Here is a 27,677-nt window from a genome sequence, read left to right as displayed (position 1 = left end):
TAAAAAGAACTTTTGGAAATTTTATATTTGTTCATGCTAGTGTGCAAAAATGGTCCACTTTACTAAATAGGAATAGTTTATTTCTATATCTAGGTTGTATCAATATTGTCACCCTGTTTATTTAACTTATATGCAGAGCACATCATGAGAAATGCAGGGCTGGATGAAGCAAAAGCTGGACTCTAGATTGCCAGGAGAAATATCAATAACCTCAGATACACAGATGACACCACCCTGATAGCAGAAAGCAAAGAGGAACTAACTAAAGAACCTGTTGATGATAGTGAAAGAGGAGAGTGAAGAAAGTTGGCTTAAAACTCAACATTCAGAAAACTAAGATCATAGCACCTGGTCCCATCAGTTCAGTTCAGTTCAGTTCAGTTGCTCAGTCGTGTCTGAATCCTTGTGACCCCATGAACCACAGTACGCCAGGCCTCCCTGTCCATCACCAACTCCTGGAGTTCACCCAAACCCATATCCATTGAGTCGGTGATGCCATCCAACCATCTCATCCTCTGTTGTCCCCTTCTCCTCCCCTCCTCAATCTTTCCCAGCATCAGGGTCTTTTCAAATGAGTCAGCACTTGGTATCAGGTAACCAAAGTATTGGAGTTTCAGCTTTAACATCAGTCCTTCCAATGAACACCCAGGACTGATCTCCTTTAGGAAGGACTGGTTGGATCTCCTTGCAGTCCAAGGGACTCTATATATCTACACTCTATATCTCTCTGTAAACACATGATATCTGTCTTTTCCTTTGTTCCTTTCTTTCACGTACATAATGCTTATTACATATAGTTTTTGCCTGAATTGCTACAGTATAACCAGCCTTTGAGCCATTATAACTAGCTGGACTAAAGTATATTCATTGACAGGAAAATGTTTAACAATAAATCAACTGAGAGACAAAAGATGTCCAATAAGTTAATATGTGAAGATCCAGTTTTTGGTTATAAAAAATAAGTACTTTCCCTAAAAGACATTACCAGATGACAAACACAGCATTTCAGTGGTTACCTCTGAATGGTTTGTAGTAAATGAAGGCATTTATTTTTAACTTACTCTTAGTTTTTCTTCATTTTTAAATTTTCAAATATAAATGTACTTTGATTCTATATTAAGAAAAACAATAACCAAAAAGAAAGTCATGTTTTGACTGAGAAAAGAAGAAATTATGAAGATTGAAATCTTAAATGATGCCCATGTTATTTTCTACAGCCCAGCTATACGATGGGAAAAGTACATTTCTAGGCAAAAACAACAAAATGTTAGGTCCATATCATTTCTGTCCTTTATTGAGCCCATCTTTGCATGAAATGTTCCCTTGGTATCTCTAATTTTCTTGAAGAGATCTCTAGTCTTTCCCATTCTATTGTTTTCCTCTATTTCTTTGCATTGATCACTGAGGAAAGCTTTCTTATCTCTCCTTGCTATTCTTTGGAACTCTGCATTCAGATGGGTCTATCTTTCCTTTTCTCCTTTACTTTTCGCTTCTCCTTTTCACAGCTATTTGTAAGGCCTCCTCAGACAGCCATTTTGCTTTTTTGCATTTCTTTTTATTGCGGATGGTCTTGATTCCTGTCTCATGTACAATGTCACGAACCTCCATCCATAGTTCATCAGGCACTCTATCAGATCTAGTCCCTTAAATCTATTTCTTACTTCCAAAGGGATTTGATTTAGGTCATACCTGAATGGTCTAGTGGTTTTCCCTACTTTCTTCAATTTAAGTCTGAATTTGGCAATAAGGAGTTCATGGTCTGAGCCACAGTCAGCTCCTGGTCTTGTTTTTGCTGACTGTATAGAGCTTCTCCATCTTCGGCTGCAAAGAATATGATCAATCTGATTTCAGTGTTGGCCATCTGGTGATGTCCATTTTTAAGTTTTCTCTTGTGTTTTTGGAAGAGAGTGTTGGCTATGACCAGTGCATTGTCTTGGCAAAACTTTATTACCCTTTGCCCTGCTTCATTCTGTACTCCAAGGCCAAATTTTTCTGTTCCCCCAGGTGTTTCTTGACTTCCTAGTTTTGCATTCCAGTCCCCTATAATGAAAAGGACATCTTTTTTGAGTGTTAGTTCTAAAAGGTCTTGTAGATCTTCATAGAACCATTCAACTCAGCTTCTTCAGTGTTACTGGTCGGGGCATAGACTTGGATTACTGTGATATTGAATGGTTTGCCTTGGAAATGAACAGAGATCATTTTGTAGTTTTTGAGATTGCATCCAAGTACTGCATTTCAGTCTCTTTTGTTGACTATGTAGTAGACTATGTAGTAGACATAGTAGACTATGACGGCTACTCCATTTCTTCTAAGGGATTCCTACCCACCATAGTAGATATAATGGTCATCTGAGTTAAATTCACCCATTCCAGTCCATTTCAGTTTGCTGGTTCCTAGAATGTCGATGTTCACTCTTGCCATCTCCTGTTTGACCACTTCCAATTTGCTTTGATTCATGGACCTGACATTCCAGGTTCCTATGCAATATTGCTCTTTACAGCATCAAACCTTGCTTCTATCACCAATCATATCCACAACTGGGTGTTGTTTTTGCTTTGGTTCCATACCTTCATTCTTTCTGGAGTTATTTCTTCACTGATCTCCAGTAGCATATTGGGCACCTACCGACCCGGGGAGTTCATCTTTCAGTGTCCTATCTTTCTGCCTTTTCATACAGCTCATGGGGTTCTCAAGGCAAGAATACTGAAGTGGTTTACCATTCCCTTCTCCAGTGAACCACATTTTGTCAGAACTCTCCACCATGGCCCGTCCATCTTTGGTGGCCCTACATGGCATGGCTTAGTTTCATTGAGTTAGACAAGGCTGTGGTCCATGTCATCAGATTGGCTAGTTTTCTGTGATTGTAGTTTCAATCTATCTGCCCTCTGATGTCCTCTCTCAGCACCTACTGTCTTAATGGGGTTTCTCTTAACCTTGGACATGGGGTATCTCCTCACAGCTGCCTCTCCTGATCTTGGATGTGGGGTATCTCCTCTCAGCCACCGCTCCTGACCTTGGATGTGGGGTATCTTTTCTCAGCTTCTTGCGGTGCCATGCAGCCACCGCTCACCCCACCAGTGCTGCACAGCCACTTCAGTGCAGGAGATCCCATTCCTGGGGTGGGAAGATCTGCTGGAGAAGGAATAGGCTACCCACTCCAGTTTTCTTGGGCTTCCCTTGTGGTTCAGTTCATACAGAATCCTCTGTATAGGACAAGGAACTCTGCTCAGTAATTTTTAGTAACCATTATGAATGCTCCTGAAGATGGTTCTTCAGGGGAAAAGCTGGAGGAACAGGGAGAAACCACCTCCTGAGATAAATTCTAGAAACGCTACTTTTGTCATAAGAAACTGGCCCTGAGGGTATGCAGTGGACCAGCGAGTTCACGTTCCTGTGACCGACGACCTTGGCCTACCTGAAAGCCATGGCAAGTGCTCAGACAGAAGCGGGCATGGCTGGCCCGGGACCTTCCACCACCTGGATGGAAGGTTATGGCCTTACCAGAGTCTTTATTTGAGCCTCTTGTAGCTGGCTATCAAAAGGTCTCTTTGCCCAGTCTATTGTCTCATTGTAGTTTCTTCTTTATGCCTTTATACCTAGTTGTGAAAGATTTTTTTCTGCTTGCTTTCAGATCTTTTTCATTAATAGTTGCTCTGAAAATAGTTGTAATTTTGGTGTGCCTAAGGGAGTATGTGAGCTCATAGTCTTCCTACTCTTCTGTCTTGGCCATTCTCTATGTCAATACTTTTTGAACACTGGGATGACACTCACATAATTCACTCTTACTTCAAGTATAGAGCAGAGTTAGTCTCTAAATTAATAAGCCATTGTGCGTTCATTCTCTTGTTTTCTCTCTCTCTCTCCACTCCTATGTGTTACATATGAATAATGATTTGGAAAAATGGTACCAAACAATTTGAATGTAGCCAGATCATCAATGTAACCAATCATCTTACATCTATATAATGACTTCTTGGAAATAATGTTCTTGTCCCTTGCAGAGGGAGACAATGACCTTCATTAAACATTAGGAAAAATTAATCTTTTATTTTAAAAAAATTGCACTCAGTTTTTCAAAGGAACGATTAACTTGCTTTTAATAATATGGGAGTGGTAAAAGCTTCTAATTCCACTGTCTTGCTCACAATGGAGAGCCTTCCATTGTTCTGAGCTTAAGTTTCTGGGTTTGAGCCCAAAATCTAGAGAAACTAAAGGCCCTGTTGGACTTTTCAGTATTTGCATTAGTCACCTAGGATGCTACATGCTAATACCGGTCATGTCTGGTGAGGGCTGTAAATGCTGCGGGGCTTAAATACGTTGGAGAAATCTGTATTTTTGAAACCACTTTTGTTTTCTGCTTTTTGTATGCATAAACACTCCAGTCAGCTTGTCAGTACTTGGTCCTTTTACATTTGATGTTCAGGCACACAGAGCTGGCTATTCTTTTCATTTGAGTGTGTACCTTTCTTTGCCACAAATTTTGTGTACACTCCCAAAGGGAGCTAATGTATATGATGCTAAATTACGGTCATGGAAAATATATTGTAGTTTTTGAAAATCAACTAACCTCACAAAATTCTAATCAATGATAAAGGTACAGGCTGTATTTTTATTTATTAGCCCACTCAAAATAACAGACACAGCTGCTTCCACTCCTCTGCTTCTCCATTTATATCACCAAACAATCTTTCCTTGAACCTAAGACTTTTTTTTCCTAACCCTGGGAGTTTGATTGCTTGACACTGTTGCCTGTATCTTGCTGCTCTACTCTTGCTAAGTGAGATAACAGAGTGCAAGCATTCTAGGGGGAATAACAAGTTAATCAGCATTTGGCTTTGAGGCACTGTTATGTGAAAAGAGCTATATTCTATACTAAAACCAATTACATACATCCACCCCATCACTAAAATGAATTCAGAGGACATATAGATAAAATTAATCTAAGATTGGAATAGATTGGGTGAGTGTTATTAATATATGGGAATATGTTTTACAGACTGCCTCAAAAATACTTTCCTCTTGCAGATTACAAGATTGGCCTAGAGACTAGGTATAAAAAGGATGAGAAAATTCTCCTGAACAGATACATGTCTGCTCAAAGTCTCATTTTCCTAAAAACGGAGCACTAGTATATTCTGCTCTGATGCTCACTTTCCCTGAAAGTGGGTGGTGAAAGAAATGAATGGAACTACTAACTTGGACCAATTCTAAAGAAAAGAGAAGTAATTATAATTATGTGGAAATGATAGAAATCTGATTTTTATTAACATGGAGAATGTCAGAATGAAGAGGGGAAAACTGAGAAATAATTATATATATATATACTTTAGACTATAAAAAGTAGTTTAAAAAACACAGAGAAAAGACAAATGGCTAGTGAAAAGAGGTTTCTATAGATAAAATTCTTTCTCTCCAATTGGAAATGTTTCTGATGCAAAAAAGTTTTAAATGTACTTGATGATATAGGAAGCTAATTGTGAGTTTGTAATATCCGTATAGATGCCCTTGTAATCAGTCATTGAATTCCAGGAGGCTTAGACATAGATTAGTAAATAATTGAAGTAGCTGAACTCTTTAGCTTAAGTGTTTTGATTAGTTATTAAAATATCATACCCATTTTTTCCTTCCACCTATGAGAGAGTAAGATTGTGGAATTATCTTTCCACCATAAATAATGAGAAAAATGGAGGAAATATAGGAAGAAACTATTTTTTGGACATTAGACAAAAGGCAAAAATGGTCTTTATCTCTGAGAAAAGAGAAATAAAAGAGGTGATGCCCCTCCCGTTGCCTAGGTATCTCTTCTGGGACAATTCTTGGACTGTGACACAAAGAGCTTGACATCTTGAATTAAGGAGACAGAGATTAAATTTTGGTGACTAGAAATCTGTGGCACTGAGTACTGGAGAGAACGGAGTTACACAGAGAAAGAACCCCTGAAACTTGTGTAGGGATTCCTCCATGTTTGACAAAACACCAGTCTGCAAATGCATATGATAAGAACCCGTGAAACAGGAAAAGAACAACTTCTGAGGAACTTCTGAGGAGTTGTAAGATGAATAGTCCACAGGCTCACACATTGATCATTAGAGTTTCTCCAAGCCACCTGGAGGGACTTCAATTAGTACAAAGGGCATCCAAAGGAGAGCCCCAGATGGATAGACCTGAGAAATGGGGCTAAATTAGCTACAGAAAAAGGGTCTTCAAGACCAAGTCTATAAAAGCTTTCTAACTTCAAAAAGGATCAACCTTTGACAGTAACTTACTTACTAGCAAAAAATATTCAACATGTTTTTAAAAGGAATACAAATGGCCCCAAACAATATAAAATCCACAATGTTCAGTACTCACTCAAAAATTATCAAGGAACAAGACAAAGGTGCTTATATTTAACATAGTATTTAGCAGACCAATTAGGCAGAAAAAGAAAATTCATCCAAATTGGGGAGGAAGTAAAATTTTCAGTATTTGCATAACATGATATTATATGTAGAAAATACTAAAGACTCTAGCAAAAACTGTTAGAACTAATAAACAAATTCCATAAAATCGCAGAATACAAAATCAACTTACAAATCTGTTGCATTTTTATACATTAATATCAAACTATCAAAAAGATAAGAAAATATCTCATTTATATTGTTTCAAAAAGAATAAAATTACCTAGAAATAAATTTTTTAAATGAGATGAAAAACCTGTACAATAAAAGTATAACAAGTCAACAAAATAAATTGAAAAACACAAATAAATGGAAAGGTATTCCATGTTCATAAATGGAAAATTAATATTGTTTTATTGTCCGTATTATCCAAAGCAATGTACAGATTGAATGCAATACCAAGAAAAATTCCAGTGGAATTTTTTACAGAAATAAACAGTCCTGAAATCTGAATGGAACTACAAAAGATTCTGGGTTTCCAGGTGGCACGGTGGTAAAGAATCCTCCTGCCAGTGCAGGAGAACAAAAGATGTGGGTTTGATCCCTGGGTTGGGAAAATCCCCTAGAGTACGAAATAGAAACATGCTCCAGTATTCTTACCTGGAAAATTCCATGGACAGAGGAGCCTGGTGAGCTACAGTCCTTGGAGTCACAAAGAGTCAGACATGACTGAACATGCATGCACACATGCCCGTGCACACACACACACACACACAAACACACAAAAGACCCTAAATAGCCAAAGCAATCTTGAGAAAGAACAAAGCTGAAGGCATTATGCTTTCTGATTTCAAAATTTATTACAAAGCTATAATAATCAAAATAGTATGGTATTGGTTTAAAAACAGACTCATAGATCAAGGGAACAGAATAGAGAGCTCAGAAATAAACCACACATATGTGGTCAATGGGCTTCCCTGGTGGCTTAGATGGTAAAGAATATGCCTGCAATATGGGAGACCTGGCTTCAATCCCTGGGTTGGGAAGATCTCCTGGAGAGGAAAATGGCAACCCACTCCAGTATTCTTGCCTGGAGAATTCCATGGACAGATAAGCCTGGTGGGCTACAGTCCATGGGGTCGCAAAAAGTCAGACAGGACTGAGAGACTAACACACATGTGGTCAATTAATTTACAACAAAGAAGCCAATATTAGACAAGGGGAAATGACAGTTTTTTTCAATAAATGCTGTTTGGAAAACTGGAGAGCCACATGCAAAGAAAAAAATGAAACCCAATCACTTACCATCCATAAAAATTAGGCCAAGATGGATTAAAGGCTTGAACACAAAATCTGAAATCATAAAACTCCTAAAATAAAACATAGCTGATAAACTTCTTGATACAGGCCTTGGCATGACTTTTTTGGATTTGACATCAAAAGCAAAGACAACAAAAGAAAAAAATAAACAAATGAGACCACATTAAACTTAAAAGCTTCCTTACAGCAAAAGAAAACTATCAACAAAATGAAAAGGCAACCTACTGAATGGGGGAATATATTTGCGAGTCATAAATCTCGTAAGGGTTTGATATCCTAAATATGTGAATAACTCATACAAGTCAGTAACGAGAAAACTACAAACAATCTGATTTTAAAACAGGGCAGACGATCTGAATAAACATTTTTCCAAAGAAGACATACAGATGGCCAAAGGCCACATAAAAAGGTGCTCAACATCACTAATCATCAGGGAAATGCAAGTCAAAACCGCAGTGGCTAACACCTCACAGCTGTTAGAAAGGCTATTATCAAAAAGAAAGTTTTGGTGAGGATGTGAAGAAAAAGGAACTTTTGTGCACTGTTGGTGGGAATGTAACAGGCACTGTGGAAAGCAGTATAGAGGTTCCTCAAGAAATTAGAACTACCGTATGATCCAACAATTCCATTTCAGGGTATTTATCAGAAGAGAATGACAGCACTAGCTCAAAAGGATATCTGCATCCCCATGTTCATCGCAGCATTATTACAGTAGCCAAGACATGGAAGCAACCTAAGTGTCCATCAGTGAATGAATAAAGAAAATGTGGTATGTGTATATATATATATATATAATGAAACATAGTTCAGCCATAAAACAATGAAGTCTTGCCACTTGTGACAGTATGGATGAACTTCGAGGGCACTTTGCTAAGCGAAATAAGTCAGACAAAGAAAGGGAAGTACTATATGCTGTCACTTACAGTGGAATCTAACTTCCACAGCGACAACGAAAAACCAACAATGTGGCTCATAGATACAGAGAATACATTGGTAAATTGCCAGAGGTAGAGGGTGTGAGGCGGATCAAATGAGTAAAAGTGGCTAAAAGGTGCTAACTTCCAGCTGTAAAATAAGTCACAGGGAAGTAATGTACAGCATAGTGACTACAATGATTAATTACTAATACTATAATAATCAATTAAAATAACTATCATATAATAGTTATTATATTTATTATTAATATTAATAACACAGTATTGTACATTTGAAAATTGCTAAGAAAATGAATCTTAAAAGATAACACAAGAAAAAAATGTAACTGTGTATGTGACAAGTGTTAACTAGACATTGTGGTAATAACTTCACAATATACCCAAATATTGAATCATTATGTTGTATATCTGAAACTAATATAATGTTGTCTGTCAATTATATTTCAATTTTTAAAACTTTGACATGCCTCTAATGACTCAGGAAAGAGATACCAAAAGTACCTCTCTCACCAGAGACTGACAGACTTAAGTACCCACAGGCGAATGGAGAGAGAGGTATGAGACTGAGAAATATTGCAAATTTAAGACGTGTGGCTAGAAAAGAACTCAAGTGTGATTGTTGATACATTGGGACTGATGGAAATTAAATGGATAAAAAGCTTACCAAACTTTGGAGAACATCAAGAACCAACAGTCTTGGGAGAGAATTGGTCTTCTCACAGAGGGCACGTGGGCCAGTGTTATAGTGGACATCTTGAATATGGCAAACTGCATGGCAGTTTTGTAACATGCTCACCAATTCTTTGACACTTTTCTGAGCCTGTGACTGCTTTACTCAGTAGAGTATAAGTGACACTGTGTTCCCTGGTCACTAGCACACTCTTCAAGGCCTGAGCTGCCATACTGTGAGGAAGCCAAAGCCACGTAGAATTGTGGTCAGCAGTACCATCTGAGCACATACATCAGGCATCTCAGCCCAATCATGAAACATGTGAATGAAAAGCTATCTTAGAAGGGAATCCCCTACCTCAGCTGCTTGTCAGCACCCAGCTGAGAGCCCAGAAATCATGGAGCAGGCAGACCATCCCTACCATACCTCTTCTGAATTTTTGACCTACAGAATATATGAGCATGGAATAAAATTTTGTTTTATACCACTGAATTTTGAGGTGATTTGACAGGCAATAGATGTTATGGACTGAATTATGTACCCCACCCACTCCACCAGTGTAATCTCAATGCCTCAGAATTTGATTATTTTTGGAGAATGGCCTTTAAAGATATGATTATGTTAAAATCGTAGGGTAGGCTTTAAATGATTAGGGTAGGCCCTAATCCAATCTGACTAGAGCCCTCAAAAGAAGAGGGTATTAGGACATACAGAGAAACTCCATGAATGCTCAGGTGCAGAGGAAAGGCCACGTAAGGACACAGTGAGAAGGTGTAAGCAAGGAGGCCTCAGGAGAAATAAACCCTGCCAAACCCTGCTCTTGCACTGCTAACCTCCAGAACTAAGAGAAAATAAATTTCTGTTGTTTAAGCCACTCAGTCTATGACACTTTGTAATGGAAGCTCTGGCAAACTCAAGAAAAATCTTTCTTCCCCTGTTCCTGCCTGATCTGGCCAAATCACTGAGTGAAACTTCAAACTCCTTTTTCGCTAAGTAACCTTCATCCTCTTTTTTCTCTTTTTGGTAGTGCTGGGTCTTTGCTGTTGTGCATGGGCTTTCTCTAGCTGCAGTGAGCAGGGGCTACTCTTCTGGTTGTGGCACGCCAGCTTCTCATTGCAGTGACTTCTCTTGTTGTGGAGCACAGGCTCTAGAGCAAGCAAGCTTCAGTAGTTGCTGCATGTGGGCTCGCAGGCTCCAGAACATAGGGTCAGTAGTTATGGCACAGAGGCCCAGGTGCCCTGCGGCATGTGGGATCCTCCCAGATCAGGGATCAAACCGCCATCCCCTACATTGCAGGGCTGACTCTCAGTCACTGGCCCACCAGGGATGCCCCCTTATCATCATTCTTAACTTTTATTTAAAATCTGGCTGAATGGCATCCTCTCACAAACTGGATTTGAGATGCAAAGAAAACCAGGGAATCTCCCCCAGTACGCATGCAAGAGCAGAAAAATCCAGTCTGCAAAGGCAATATACCTGATATCTGATATCTGATAAAGCAGATACCCAGAAACAAGCAGGTAAAAGAGGGGAGATTCTTAAACATTTCATTTTTCTAGTCTAATAGGACTTTCTTGAGGGCCAGCTATATTCCATGTATTCTGAGAGATTGGCCTCATATGCCTATCATGAACTCTCTGTGTGAATTCAGTTGCCTCACATTGGTTTCCATGACATGAGACCCAAATAACCAAAGTGTCAAGTTGGGTTCACTGGCAGGGGACATTCATTCGGTGAGGGCCTAGACAGAAGTATGTGTGAAGACTCCTGACCCCAGCCCTTACTCCTGCACACACACAAAAAAATTGAGAACTTTGGTGAGGTCAGGGAATCTTACATGAGCAAGTGGGCAAGATGAGTCAAAGGAACTTGAGCCATAACTGTAAATGTGATCTCATTTGTACTCATAGCTTTAAGAAGCCTGGGAAAATTTTAGTTGCAGAGAAATAAATTGAAAAGTTTGACAGAAACCTACAACAATAGGGACAAGCAGGCCAAAACCAAGAATGAACTGGATTTTTTTTTTTAAGTCCTAAGGAAAAAAGTCCCCCTCCAAAAAGAAAGAAAGGCAAATTAAATCTGCTGGCAGTGTGTTATGAAATGGTTGACCAGGATGAAAAACATAATAAATAGAAAAACAAAAACATTGTTTCAGAAAGAAGCTGCATGGGCCAAAAAGAAAGCTCAGCTGTGACCCAGTTGCTGGTAGGAAGGGAAAAAGAGTCAGCCCTTGCTCTTTCTTAGCTTGTCAATCCTGACCGAAGCCTGATCCTAAGGCAGGTTCTAAACACACAATGGATTGGTTCTCGGATAGAATGAGAAGGAAAAATACTGGAAACCTGGCCTGGGGAGGAACTAGGAGCCAATATACCAACCAGAAACTCAGTCCTAAACAATGGCCCTGAAGCTTCTTATCCTTAATCAATGGCACATGTATTCTGATGGAGAAGCAGACATATCCTGATAGGCACATGAACCCTGATAGAAAGCAACATATACCCTGATAGCATGAACACTTAGGTAAATTGAACTATTATTCTTGAATACTTGCATCCTATGGGAGGATTATACTTCCTTATGTCATTGATGTCAGGCCAGTCCATGAGATTTCCTCCAGCCAATGAAGCATAAGCAGAAGTAGCATGTGTTATTTCCAGACAGTCACTTTGGACCCAGTGTGTGTCATTTCTCCTTTTTCTCAACCACAAGACTGGCAATGTTCCAGACGGAGGCTGTTCGCAGCGTAAATACCATATGAACAAAGCTGCACTGACTTGTAATGAACGTGAAGTGTAATGAGAAATCTTTGTGTTAGAAACCACTGGGATGGGGCAGGGGATCTATTTGTTACTGCAGCATAACCTAGCTTTTTCTGACACACCCTGCAAGATCAATAGCTTTGGTAATGAGAATAGAGCATTTCTGGTCACCAGGGAGAATCTACAGGTTTCAGGGGTTGGCAGTGAAAGAGTATTATGGGAAAAACCAGGGCAATCCCCGTAAGTGCAGGATCCAAGATAAGATATACACGAGACCTGGCTGGAGAGAGCAAAACATAAGAAATCCCCTGGAATAGCAAGTATATTATTAATTGCTACTCCAACTGAAAATACAAAGAACCACTGACCTCCAATAAAATAGAGATTATTTTAATGAAAAGGATTTGAGGGGATTTTGAAATTTTTTTCTTTTTGTATTTGAGTTAGATTTTGAGTCAAAAGGTAAAGTGAGGCTCAAACTGAATGAATTGAGGAAGACAGTCAAAGGGTGACAGATACACATGTACCCCTGAAACCACAGTTGGTTTTGGATATAGTCTTGAATACGGATCTACTGCAGACCCACGTTCTACTTCTGCCTCTGTTATAAACTCCATCTCTAGCCCCCTATTTAAATAAATTCTTCATTGCAGCCTTGCTTTGCTTTATGAAAGTCTCTGTCTGGGGACAGGAAATCTCCTGAAACTTTGCTTGGGGGCAAGGGTATTTCCCCAGGCACACATTTCCCTTCTGTTGTCTGTCTGCCTGCTGGCTTCTCAGTGTTCCACATCAGAATGCTTCTAGGTTCACTGCCCTCTTGTGAAGATATCAGTACCATTTGGAATCCTCTCAACTCCTACCCTTGCTGGCTTTTTGTCTGGAATAGAACAGAGATGGTTGGGACCCTAGGTCACCATTCTCTGCTTGCCAGCCTGAAACTCTGCAGCCATCTTTTAGTCAGTCAGTCTGCCCCGTGCTGGTCCTGCTGAGTGAGTAACTCCTGTGCCCAGCTCTTCTCTCCTGCTGCTGAGCTGTACTCGTCTCATATGGGCACATAAAAAATCAGAGTGACAGCTGGTGTGAACGAAGGGACACTCAGCCTTCAAAATGACCACAACTATTTTTCATGAGTGATCCAAAACAATAAGAAAGATGCCACCAGGTGGGTTTTGTAAGCAAGCTCAAAAATGTAACTAAAAAATGTAACTCCAAGATCGAGAAGATCCAACCTGACAGGTGTAAGAAATGGACCTGTGGTGTGATTTGTCCGACCACAGAAACCAACTGTCGACAATATTGCAGTTGCTAAAAAACTTTTAAGGAAAGGAGTTATTGATCTTCCTCTAAATTGTTTTTGCCTGTCTTTATCTGGAGGAGGCTCTGGGCTCTGGCTTGTCAGGTTGAGGTTGATCCAAGATGGCTGGATTAAAACTTTAACTTGAGCAATGTCATGACGGAGAAGGCAATGGCACCCCACTCCAGTACTCTTGCCTGGAAAATCCCATGGATGGAGGAGCCTGGTGGGTTGCAGTCCATGGGGTCGCTAGGAGTCAGACACGACTGAGCGACTTCACTTTCACTTTTCACTTTCAAGCGTTGGAGAAGGAAATGGCAACCCACTCCAGTGTTCTTGCCTGGAGAATCCCAGGGATGGGGGAGACTGTTGGGCTGCCGTCTATGGGGTCGCACAGAGTCAGACACAACTGAAGCGACTTAGCAGCAGCAGCAGCAGTAATGTCGTGAAATTCATAGAAAATTGGATGAACTATTTAAGATTAAAGGAAACGAAAGAGTCAGGAAAATCAAATGCAATGTGAGATCTTTTATTTGATCATAGGTTGAAAAAAAAAGCTAAAAAGGCATTATTTGAATAATAGGGAAATCTTATATGGTCTATATATGACATTATTAAATTTATTAAATTGCTGTTAACTTTCTTAAGTGAGTAATGATACTTTGATTTTGAAGACAATGTCCTTACTCTTAGGAGATACACATTGTCATGCTAAAATACTTAACCATAAAGTAATATGATGTTTCTAGCTTTCTTTCAAATAGCTCAGGAAAAATAAGAACTACACATATATAAAATTGAGATGAAGGACACATAGGTGGATATTGTATAGGTCTTTCAACTTTTCTGCAGGTTTGAAAATTTTAAAGAGGAAATTTTATCCTGAGAAACCAAGATAAGAGGCAATTTGGGGTTTTAAAAGATGAAGAATGAAAGAAGCCAAGATTTCTGTGTTCAATTATATGAAGAACTAACTCAGAGGAAAAGAAAGGGACTTCTGCAGAAAGTCTCCAGAGAGCAGAGGTAGGATCTAGGCATGGGAGAGATCAGAAAGTAGACTTTGGCTTGTAATAAAGAAAACTGTGTAATAAGACTCTCACATCTTGGTTACAGCTAGCTCTAGTAGCAGAGAGAAGGCATCGTTTTAAAAACAAGGATGTGTTTGTCACTTGATATGATCTTTGGATTTTAACTATCAGAAAATGACCAAGCAGAATCATGAGAGCTGCTCAAATTTTAACTCAAGAGCAAGAGAAGACTCCATTCACAGAATAAAAATTTAAAAAGCAGTGAAGAATTTAAAAAGTATTGAATAAGTGTCTTCCCCTGTGGTCCAGTGGCTAAGATTCCACACACCCAGTGCAGAAGCTCTGGATTCGATTCTTGGTCAGGGAACCAGATCCCACATGCCACAGCTAAGAGATCACAGAGGTAACTAAGAGTTCTCATGCTGCAACTAAGACCCAGTGCAGCCAAATAAGTAAGCAAATATTAAAAAGCAAACACACAAGCAAAAAGCATTCCTCTGCATGACTCTAGAACCTCCCCTTTCCAGGCCCTAAACATGTATTTTTAAATTATTGAATAGAACTTATTCAAAATACTGAAGCAACCTATATATGTACTAGATAATACAACCAGTGGTGTAAGAGATGATTCAACCTGATATACAGATGTTTCTTTCCCCTTTTGATTTTCTTTCATCTCTTCTCAGTAGTCAAGATGAAATGCTGAGTCTTGGAGTTTTATATCTTCAACTTCTCCCCAGAACCTTCAGCAATCTATAATACTTAACTGAAGATTGACTAAAAATTATTTTTTAATTTAATCTGTATTGATTTTAATGGTTACCTTCTTTTAAAAGCAACTTTCCTGGATTTCCATTACATATTTTTTCATTTTAAATAAATGTATTAAAGTTTGAAAAGTTGAATCAACTAAAAAAATCATACCTAGAACTATACTGATTTGGACAAAAAAAAAATGTGCAGGGAATATTTCAATGTTTGGAGTTGAGGTAAACATTGGAAGAGGTTTTCTTTCTCTCCTCTGTAATTGAAATGCTAGATGTCAATCACTCCCAAACAAGACTTATCTTTATGGAGAGTTGCCTCCTTTGACCATGAGCTTCTGAAAGTCTCCAGTTTTGATATGGACAGATGACATCTTTTCCCATGGGATAAAGCTATGAAAGTAGTCTGTCTTCATGGTTTCTTTATTCACTCTCCTGAAACTTCTGCAACTTCCCTTGAATTGCATTTTTTTTCTGCACTCTGGTCTTCAGCTCTTCTGTTGCTTTCTTTGATGGTTTCTAAGTCTTTGAAGACTTACTAGCAAATATTCTAGTAAGAAATGAGAAGACTCAAGAACTTCTTTGATTTTGGCTTCCTGTCCAGTACATCTAATGCCTTAAGCAATGGTTGAGAGATATTACATAATATTGTGGCACCTACATCAGACTCAGGAACCATTATGATCTTTTCCTTATGCTCATTTGTCCTACTGAAACATACAGATGCAAGACAGATATGTTACTTTCTTTGACCTTCTTCAATGTCCTCTCATGTCTCACTGTATGCTTCAGGCGAGACTTTACTCTCCTTTTAATGATTATGACTTCACATAGGCATTTTTCTCTGGTTTAAATATCATATTATCATAAATAGTAGTACCAATGGGAGTTAAAACAAGCTGAAGTAAATCACTGAACCATCCTGTTTAAGAATATAGTTTCATTGGTCACAAAAGAATCAAATGGTCTACCCTATATGTGAGGTCCATGAATCAAGGCAAATTGGAAGTGGTCAAACAAGAGATGGCAAGACTGAATGTCGAGATTCTAGGAATCAGCGAACTGAAATGGACTGGAATGGGTGAATTTAACTCAGATGACCATTATATCTACTACTGTGGGCTGGAATCCCTCAGAAGAAATGGAGTGGCCATCATGGTCAACAAAAGAGTCCGAAATGCAGTACTTGGATGCAATCTCAAAAACGAAAGAATGATCTCTGTTCATTTCCAAGGCAAAACATTCAATATCACAGTAATCCAAGTCTATGTCCCAACCAGTAATGCTGAAGAAGCTGAAGTTGAACGGTTCTATGAAGACCTACAAGACCTTTTAGAACTAACACCCAAAAAAGATGTCCTTTTCATTATACGGGACTGGAATGCAAAAGTAGGAAGTCAAGAAACACCTGGAGTAACAGGCAAATTTGTCCTTGGAATATGGAATGAAGCAGGGCAAAGACTAATAGAGTTTTGCCAAGAAAATGCACTGGTCATAACAAACACCCTCTTCCAACAACACAAGAGAAGACTCTATACATGGACATCACCAGATGGTCAACACCAAAATCAGATTGATTATATTCTTTGCAGCCAAAGATGGAGAAGCTCTATACAGTCAGTAAAACCAAGACCAGGAGCTGACTGTGGCTCAGACCATGAACTCCTTATTGCCAAATTCAGACTTAAATTGAAGAAAGGAGGGAAAACCCCTAGACCATTCAGGTATGACCTAAATCAAATCCCTTATGATTATACAGTGGAAGTGAGAAATAGATTTAAGGGCCTAGATCTGATAGATAGAGTGCCTGAAGAACTATGGAATGAGGTTCATGACATTGTACAGGAGACAGGGATCAAGGCCATCCCCGTGGAAAAGAAATGCAAAAAAGCAAAATGGCTGTCTGGGGAGGCCTTACAAATACTGTGAAAAGAAGAGAAGTGAAAAGCAAAGGAAAAAAGGAAAGATATAAACATCTGAATGCAGAGTTCCAAAGACTAACAAGAAGAGATAAGAAAGCCTTCTTCAGCGATCAATGCAAAGAAATAGAGGAAAACAACAAAATGGGAAAGACTAGGGATCTCTTCAAGAAAATCAGAGATACCAAAGGAACACTTCATGCAAAGATGAGCTCGATAAAGGACAGAAATGGTATGGACCTAAAAGAAGCAGAAGATATTCAGAGGAGATGGCAAGAATACACCGAAGAACTGTACAAAAAAGATCTTCACGACCCAGATAATCATGATGGTGTGATCACTGACCTAGAGCTAGACATCCTGGAATGTGAAGTCAAGTGGGCCTTAGAAAGCATCACTACGAACAAAGCTAGTGGAGGTGATGGAATTCCAGTTGAGCTATTCCAAATCCTGAAAGATGATGCTGTGAAAGTGTTGCACTCAATATGCCAGCAAATTTGGAAAACTCAGCAGTGGCCACAGGACTGGAAAAGGTCAGTTTTCATTCCAATCCCAAAGAAAGGCAATGCCAAAGAATGCTCAAACTACTTCACAATTGCACTCATCTGACATGCTAATAAAGTAATGCTCAAAATTCTCCAAGCCAGGCTTCAGCAATACATGAACCGTGAACTTCCTGATGTTCAAGCTGGTTTTAGAAAAGGCAGAGGAACCAGAGATCAAATTGCCAACATCTGCTGGATCATTGAAAAAGCAAGAGAGTTCCAGAAAAACATCTATTTCTGCTTTATTGACTATGCCAAAGCCTTTGACTGTGTGGATCACAATAAACTGTGGGAAATTCTGAAAGAGATGGGAATACCAGACCACCTGATCTGCCTCTTGAGAAATTTGTATGCAGGTCAGGAAGCAACAGTTAGAACTGAACATGGAACAACAGACTTGTTCCAAATAGGAAAAGGAGTTCGTCAAGGCTGTATATTGTCACCCTGTTTATTTAACTTATATGCAGAGTACATCATGAGAAATGCTGGACTGGAAGAAACACAAGCTGGAATCAAGATTGCTGGGAGAAATATCAATAACCTCAGATATGCGGATGACACCACCCTTATGGCAGAAAGTGAAGAGGAACTCAAAAGCCTCTTGATGAAAGTGAAAGTGGAGAGTGAAAAAGTTGGCTTAAAGCTCAACATTCAGAAAATGAAGATCATGGCATCCGGTCCCACCACTTCATGGGAAATAGATGGGGAAACAGTGTAAACAGTGTCAGACTTTATTTTTCTGGGCTCCAAAATCACTACAGATGGTGACCGCAGCCATGAAATTAAAAGACGCTTACTCCTTGGAAGGAAAGTTAATGACCAACCTAGATAGCATATTCAAAAGCAGAGACATTACTTTGCCAACAAAGGTTCATCTAGTCAAGGCTATGGTTTTTCCTGTGGTCATGTATGGATGTGAGAGTTGGACTGTGAAGAAGGCTGAGCACCGAAGAATTGATGCTTTCAACTGTGGTGTTGGAGAAGACTCTTGAGAGTCCCTTGGACTGCAAGGAGATCCAACCAGTCCATTCTGAAGGAGATCAGCCCTGGGATTTCTTTGGAAGGAATGATGCTAAAGCTAAAACTCCAGTACTTTGGCCACCTCATGTGAAGAGTTGACTCATTGGAAAAGACTGTGATGCTGGGAGGGATTGGGGGCAGGAGGAGAAGGGGACGACAGAGTATGAGATGGCTGGATGGCATCGCTGACTCGATGGATGTGAGTCAGTGAACTCCGGGAGTTGGTGATGGACAGGGAGGCCTGGCGTGCTGCGATTCATGGGGTCACAAAGAGTCGGACACGACTGAGCAACTGATCTGATCTGATACAAATAAATAGTTTCCCACTACTGACCATTTAGTAATGAGTGGATGATTATTAATTTCTCTTGAGCATCACAACATAGCATGTCTTTGATTTTTTTTTTAATCAGAGAATGTTCATAAATAAGAAAACAATACCTAATTTTCTTAATTTAAAAATCATAAAATTGAGCATGTTATACCTGCAAATGAAAGAAAGTATTACCTAACAAGGAGAATGTTTACCTGGTAAAACAACAATTTCCCTCTCATTGGATAGGATCTTTACAGATAGTGACTGGGTGATCAAATGTTAGCTTTACATTAGTCAAGCAGGATGGTGAAATCATTTATGTTCTCACTAATTCAGTATCATATAAAGTTTTATAGCATAAACTAACCTTTTAAACAGAACGTTTGCTTTACTGTATCAAACAACCTAATCAAAGGAAAAAAATAGGAAGAGGAATTGTTATTGTTCAGTTGCTCAGTCATGTCTGACACTGTGACCCCACAGACTGCAGCACACCAGGCTTCCTCTCTTTCATTATCTCCTGGAGTTTGCTCAAACTCATGTCCATTGAGTCAGTTCTAGTTCTGTCAAAATTTAAATCAGACAGTACATATTCTAAGTTATTATCAAGTTGGACTAGTAAAAGCAAATTATTTAAATATTTGTCTGATGAAATCTATTTTTCATATTTATTTCCTCTGAATCTTCCCTGTAAAGTAAAGCTTGTGATATCTCATAAGAATGTGCACCATAGCTAGGTAAGTAAAATTTTCAAGGATGCTTAAATAATCCATGAAGCATCACCTGTCATACTCAGGCATGTCAAATTCAAACTTTTGTGTATATTAATGATTCATTTTTTACTTATAGTCACTGTATGAAATTTTACCTTCAGTTAAAAATCATAAAATTAGCTCAGAGGAGAAACCAAGATGCCAGAAATGGGATGGATATAAAACTTTCCCTTCAGTAATTTGTTTCACTATTTCATGTTAAAGGCTTACAGTGAAGTTGGATAGATAATCAAATTGCTTTGGAATTTCTCACCCAAATGAGTGAAGAAACAGAAGTTTAAGAGTAAAAAATACTGTTCCTATACTTTATATTGCTTTGTACTTTTTTCAAACCAAATTTTCCAGTGTTGAGGTTTTAAGGACAACCAAACTGATGTTGGTTTAAGGACAACCAAACTGGAGCAAACTCTCTCCAGATTTGCTTCCTAAAGCTCATCTGCTTGCAGCCTATCCCCATTCAAGCTGGTCTCTCATTGTCACATACACACTTAGCATAGCCACTTACAACTGTGTGTAACTTTCTCCCTTGCCAGCAATACATTTCCTCTCCCTTCTACTTAGTCATATTCTGGAGGAAGGAACTGGAGGAAGAGTTGCGGAGGAAGAGTATGGCTCCTCTAATAGTCAAAACAGTTCTCTCAATTAAAAACTGAGAACCTCTGGCATACACACCAAGGAAACCAGAATTGAAAGAGACACGTGTACCCCAATGTTCATCACAGCACTGTTTATAATAGCCAGGACATGGAAGCAACCTAGATGTCCATCAGGAGATGAATGGATAAGAAAGCTGTGGTACATATACACAATGAAGTATTACTCATCCATTAAAAAGAATACATTTGAATCAGTTCTAATGAGGTGGATGAAACTGGAGCCTATTATACAGAGTGAAGTAAGCCAGAAAGAAAAACAGCAATACAGTATACTAACGCATATATATGGAATTTAGAAAGATGGTAATGATAACCCTATATGCGAGACAGCAAAAGAGGCACAGATGTATAGAACAGTTTTTTGGACTCTGTGGGAGAGGGAGAAGGTGGGATGATTTGGGAGAATGGCATTGAAACATGTATAATATCATATAAGAAACGAATCACCAGTCCAAGTTCGATGCAGGATGCAGGATGCTTGGGGCTGGTGCACTGGGATGAGCCAGAGGGATGGCATGGGGAGGGAGGTGGGAGGGGGGTGCAGGATGGGGAACACGTGCACACCCGTGGCAGATTCATGTTGATGTATGGCAAAACCAATACAATATTGTAGTTAGCCTCCAATTAAAATAAATAAATTTATATTTTAAAAAAATTAAAAAAATAAAAACTGAGAACCTGTCACCTCGCAGAACCATCTGGAGACTTACCCAATTAAAAAGTGTCAGCTACATCTCCTCTGTGAGGTATCATTATACACATAATACTCATTTATCTTCCTCGTACATGAATTCCCTCAAAAGCAAAGACCTTCCACATCTTTGCTAGTACTTGGTACTGTCAGCCTTTTTTATTTTGGCCTTTCTAGTGTAGTGGTATCTCATTATGATTTCAATTTGCATTTCCCTAGTGATTAATAATATTGAGCATCTTGTCATCTGCTTATTTGCAAGTTGTTGTCTCTTCTTTGGTGAAATATTGTTCAAATATTTTGCCCATTTTCTTCTATTGGGTTGTTGTCTTCTTATTACTAAGCTACAAGTGTTTAATAAATACTTTGAATACAGTTCTTTACTAAGTTTATGTTTTGCAAATGTTTTCTCCCAGTATATGGTTTGTCAGTTCATCTTTTAAAATGTCCTTTGAAAAACAAAAGTTTTCAATTTTGATGAATGCCAATTTTTTAGTTTTTTCCCTTATAGAGAATGCTTTTGGTATCATGTCTAAGAAAAATTTTGCCTAACCCAAGAGCACAAAGATTTTCATATTTGTTTACTTCTAGATTTTTGGTTTTAGTTTTTATATTTAGGTCTACAATCTGTCTTGAGTAAGTTTTTGTATATGGCATGAGAAAAAGAACTAGATTTATTTTTTGTGTGCAGGTATGCAACTTTCCCAATGCCATTTGTTAAAAAAGATGATTCTTATCCTATTGGAATTCCTTGGATACTTTATAAAAAATATATTGGAAATATATAGAAAGTTTATTTCTAGGCTCTCTATATTCTGTTCCACTGATTACGCCTCTCCTTATGCTAATACCACATTGTCTTGATTGCCAAAGCTTTACAATAAGTCTTAAATCAAATAACTATGTCTCTATGACTTTTAGGATCTGCTTGTCAATTTCTAACAACAACAACAAAAAAGCCTCCTGGAATTTTGATAAGAATTGCATTGAACTGATAAGTTAACTTGGATGGAATTGCCAGCTGAACAATATTAAGTGTTAGCCATCCATGAATGTGAAATAAGTCTCTGTTTATCTATCTTCTTAATTTTTCTCCACAATTATTTATGTCAAAGTGTTAGTTGCTCAGTTGTGTCTGACTCTTTGCGACCTCATGGACTGTAGCCTGCCAAGCTCCTCTGTCCATGGAATTCTCTAGGCAAGGATCCTGGAGTGGATTGCCACTCCCTTCTCCAGGGGATCGTCCCAACCCAGGTATCATCCCAACCCTAGGTCTCCCACATCGCAAGCAGTTTTCCCTATACAAGTCCTGTACTTCTTTCTCAAATATATTTTTAAGTATTTCATATAGTATCATGAATAAAACTGTTTCCTTAATTTCATTTTTGGATTGTTCATTGTTAGCTTTTAGAAATAAAATGGATTTTTGTATATTGATCTTGCATACTGGACCTTGCTAATCTAGATTTTGTTCTAGTAGGGTTTTTTGGTACATTCCTTAGGGTCTTTACATACAAGACTATGTCATCACAAGTAAGACAGTTTTATTTATTTCTTTCCAATCTTTATGCCTCTAGTATCTTTACTTCTTGCCACACTGGCTAAAATCTCCAATACAATCTTGAATAGAAGTGATGAGAGTGAATATACTTGTCTTATTCCTGATATTACAGGGAAAGAATTCAGTCTTTCACCAAGTATAATATTAATTGTAAGTTTTTCAGAGATATCCTTTATCAGGTTGAGGAAGTTTGTTGAGAGTTTTTATCATAAATAGATATTGAATTTGACCAGATGCTTTTTCTGTATTTATTGACATTATAATATGGTTTCTGTCCATCATTCTATATTAATGTTGTCCATTACATTAATTTCAGACATTTAACTGACCTTATATTTAGGATAAACTCTACTTGATCATGGTGTATAATTGATTTTATATGGTGCAGAGACCCATTTACTATTTTGTTAAGAATTCTTCCATCTCTATTCATGAGAAATATTGGTCTTTAGTTTTCTTATATGACTTAAAAGCAATATTATATGTGTGTACCTTAAGGTACAATCTCTTATGAAGTTTACAGCCATGTTGGAAAGTCAGAAATAACAAAAGAATATATATTTTTTACATATACAGTTAGAATTTTGATTGCTCTAAAAGAAAGAAGTAACATTATATGAGTTTTTTTTTTCAGAATATAAATATTTTAATCATTCAAATAGCAAGCTTAATATCTGTTTCAAATTCTTTATTATACATCATGGTTGCACAATTTGAGGCTGGTTAAATACAATTGGTTTTCAATTTTTCTTTGAATATTTTCCAGATTACTACATGCAAGTGACCATGAAAATATTTGGCATTTTAAAATTTTGAAGCTCTGAACAGGCACTTACATGAAGGAAAACACAGGACCAAATGGAGAGGAATACGGGATATACTTAAAAACGTATAAGGAAGACCTCTCCAAAGGTGTGATTGACATTCAAGTTGAAACCTAAAGAATGAGCTGGCTGGAAAAAGGGAGAGAGCTTGTGGCAGGTTTCAGGCAGAGGTGACAACAGGTGTAAAGACTACAGTCAGGAAAAACTTTGATTAGAGAAACTGAAAAAGGTGTATGTGAGCCACCTAAGAGAATAGAAGAGAAAGACATGAATGACTAATGGACTGAGCGGGGAAAGAGGATATAGGATTGAATGGTAAACCTGCCTTTAGGACTTCCCACTTCTGACTGTACATCCCAAGAAAGTGATTCACTCTCTCTGAGTCTCCATTTCTTTATTTAAAGAATGGAAGAAGTAATCTCAACTTCAAATAGCTGTTCTAAGAAATAAGATGGCATCTGTTAAGCACACGGCCTAGTTCTCGGCACATGGTAAGTACACATGAAATGGTAGCTACTAATGTTATTGCCATGGCTGTTTCTTTCTTTTAAAATGGATGTATATTTGATTTACAATGTTGTTTTAGTTTCTGATGCACAGCAAAGTGATTCAGTTATAAATGTATGTATATTCTTTTTCAGATTGTTTTCCATTGGAGTTTATTATAAGATATTGAGTAGCATAGTTTCCTGTGCTATACAATAGGTCCTGGTTGTTTATCTGTTTTGTATATAGTAGTTTGTATCTGCTAATCTTAAACTCCTAATTTATTTCCCCCCTTTTCCCCTTTGATAACTGTAAGTTTGTTTTCTATGTCTGTGAGTCTGTTTCCATTTTGTAAGTAAGTTCACTTGTATTATATTTTGGATTCCACATATAAGTAATATCATATGACATTTGTCTTTCTCTGACTTACTTCACTTAGTATGATAATCTCCAGGTCCATTTTTCCTAAGTTCTGCCTTCCAATTGTTCTACAAACCAACCATCAATGGAAATCTTTGGATCTTATCAGTGGAAGGGAGTTTTAAAATTTTGTTACTCAATCCACTTAATTTACAGGTAGAGAAATTCATCAGTCTATAAAATAGCTAAGAAGACACACACTTGTCCAAGGTTACACTGAATGACAGAGCTGAAGTCTCTTGATTTTCATACTTGAGTTCAATTCTGCTTGAAATGCTGAAGTACTTTGGTTATGTTCCGTATGTACAGAATTATTCCTTCTGCTTTCATATTTTTCTAATTCTTGCTGTTTAAGTTCTAGCTTGCTATCATGTAAGCCTTCGGCTAACCAATGTACTCATTTGAAAAAAATCAGAAAACAGTAAAAAATAATTAAAAGATGAAAAACTTAATTGGAAGAGAAATATTTTGAAAATGGTCAAAAAGAGTACAAGATAATCAGAAGAACTATATATGCAAAAAACATTGTAGGAGAATAATGACTTTGTTATAAATGATGATAGTTTTCTTTTTAATTTTCTAAAGAACATTTTCCAGGAAAAAATGATGTTTGATGCAAAGTTTAATGTATACTCTTCATGTAAGTAGGTTTACACTGCTAAAAATTTTTTAAAGTATTTGTATCCTAAATATTTCAGCTAAACGAGAGTGAAGATTTTGAAGAAGGGGAGGGCGGAGGGAGTGACCTGGTGCTGTTTTTTCCCTATGACAGGAAGAGTTTACCAAGAAACAGAAGATGGATGCCACATTGTTGGGTGGTAGGTACTGTGGCAGGTACTTCTATAGCCAGAAGGACTTCACTAAAGCCCAAAGCAAAAGAGGAAATTCAATAAGTGGTTCTTGCTGACAGCTAAGACACTGCGCAGAGAGCTGAGGAGAAGCATTCTTTTCTTCCACTAGTTCAGCATCACCTCGGCTTTATTCTCTTGGGCCTCCAGCCTGGAGTGTCACCAACTCATCCTTGACTTGGGAGAGTGTAGTGCAGGAAATTTACTGAATACATGAGAACAGTACTAATACTGCTACGGTTACTTGGATCAAATGACATAAGATGAAGTAAGAGTCCTCTTATTCTTATTTACATAAACAAAACGTACTTACTATAAATAATGCAAATAATATGAAAAAGAGTGAAAAACCAAATCCTCTGTACCCACAGTATGTGGTATCTTGTTCTATTTTTTTCATTCAACCATATGTCTTTTTTAGGCTCTTCTATGAAATAAATATAAATCTACCTCATTTTAAAAAATAATTAAATTTATTTATTTTTAATTGAAAGATAATTGCTTTCTAAAATTGTGTTGGTTTCTGCCAAACATCAGCATGAATCAGCCATAGGCAAACCTATGTCCCTTCCTTCTTGAACCTCCCTCCCCATCCCATTCCTCTAGGTTGTTACACAGGCCCAGTTCCAGTTCCCTGAGTCTTACAGCAAATTTCTACTGGCTATTTATTTTATATATGGTAATATATTTGTTTCCATGTTACTCTCTCCATAACATCCCACCCTCTCCTTCCTTCCCCAATGCCCTCCACCCTGTGTCCATAAGTCTGTTCTCTATGTCTGTCTCTATTGCTGCCCTGCAGATATGTTCATTTTTATCATATACTATGAAAGGGAAAGTGTTAGTCACTTAGTTATGTCTGAGTCTTTGTGACCCTATGGACTGTAGCCTCCAGGCTCCTCTGTCCCTGGAATTCTCCAGGCAAGAATACTGGAGTGGGTAGCTCCTTTCTCCAGGGGAATCTTCCTGACCCAGGGATCGAACTCTGGTCTCTCGCACTGCAGGCAGATTCTTTACTGTCTGAGCCACCAGGGAAGCCCTATCATATAGTATTCCACAATATAAATGTACCATATTTAATCTAATCATCCTCTAATTGAACGAAATTTCTCTTTTTCCAATTTTTTGTATTATAAATAAAGCTTCAATGACTAGCTATACTTATAAACGTCTGTGAATATTTCAGAAGAATCAATTCTTAGAAATGGAATTAAGAACTCCAAAAAACTACTTATTTTGAATTTTGATAGCTATTTCTGAGTTGTCATCAAAAAAGATTGTACAAATTTACACTCTAAAACTATGTGAGGGAATTCCTTGGCAGTCCAGTGGTTAGGACTCCATGCTCTCATGGCCAAGAGCCTGGGTTCAATCCCTGGTCAGGAAACTAAGATCTCACTAGCTGTGTATTGCAGCCAAAAAAAAACTGTGCGAAATTGCCCATTTCCACTTGATAATACTGGTATCAATCTATTAAATTTTTTAAACAACCTGGTTGGTTTATAAAGTATACCTTTGGTTTATTTTACATTTTATTTATTATTTTGAGAGTAAGCATTTTTATATTTTATCAGTGTTTTAATTTTTGTAAGAAAATTAAGATCATGGCATTTGGTCCATCACTTCATGGCAAATAGATGGGGAAACTGGAAATGGTGACAGACTTTATTTTGGGGGACTCCAAAATCACTGCAGATGGTGACTGCCGCCATGAAATTAAAAGATGCTTGCTCTTTGGAAGAAAAGCTTTGACCAATTCCTAGACAGCTTATTAAACATAGACATTACTTTGCCAATAAAGGTCAATCTAGTCAAAGCTATGGTTTTTCCAGTAATCATGTATGGATATGAGAGTTTGACTGTAAAGAAAGCTGAGTGCCAAAGAATTGGTGCTATTAAACTGTGGTGTTGGAGAAGACTCTTGAGAGTCTCTTGGACTGCAAGGAAATCCAACCAGTCCATCCTAAAGGAAATCAGTCCTGAATATTGATTGGAAGGACTGATGTTAACGGTGAAACTCCAATACTTTGGCCACCTGATTTGATGAACTGACTCACATGAAAAGACCCTGAATGCTGTGAAAGATTAAAGGTGGGAGGAGAAGGGGACGACAGAGATTGAGATGGTTGAATGGCATCATTGACTCAATGGACATGAGTTTGAGTAAGCTCCGGGATTTGGTGATGGACAGGGAGTCCTGCAGAGAAGGCAATGGCACCCCACTCCAGTACTTTTGCCTAGAAAATCCCATGGACAGAGGAGCCTGGTAGGCTGCAGTCCATGGGGTCGCTAGAGTCGGACACGACTGAGTGACTTCACTTTCACTTTTCACTTTCATGCATTGGAGAAGGAAATGGCAACCCACTCCGGTGTTCTTGCCTGGAGAATCCCAGGGACGGGGAAGCCTGGTGGGCTACCGTCTACGGGATCACACAGAGTCGGACACGACTGAAGCGACTTAGCAGCAG

General features: G+C 38.2%; 1 long non-coding RNA gene across 1 annotated transcript in view; it reads left to right on the top strand.

The window, feature by feature from the left end:
- Nucleotides 1-25,707, top strand: part of LOC147367070 (uncharacterized) — a 68,342-nt gene extending 42,635 nt beyond the window's left edge. Inside the window, exons 3-4 of the long non-coding RNA XR_015169777.1 lie at nucleotides 23,398-23,946; nucleotides 25,134-25,707. This is a non-coding gene — a long non-coding RNA (uncharacterized LOC147367070). The remainder of the gene's footprint in view (nucleotides 1-23,397; nucleotides 23,947-25,133) is intronic.
- The last annotated feature ends 1,970 nt before the right edge of the window (nucleotides 25,708-27,677 follow it).

The sequence above is a fragment of the Bos grunniens genome, chromosome 8 (genome assembly GCF_055505025.1).
Source record: "Bos grunniens cultivar Pamir isolate PY7600 chromosome 8, Bosgru_T2T1.0, whole genome shotgun sequence".
NCBI lineage: Eukaryota > Metazoa > Chordata > Mammalia > Artiodactyla > Bovidae > Bos > Bos grunniens.
Note: the sequence above shows the minus strand (reverse complement) of the source record. Positions and strands in the feature narration are given on the sequence as shown.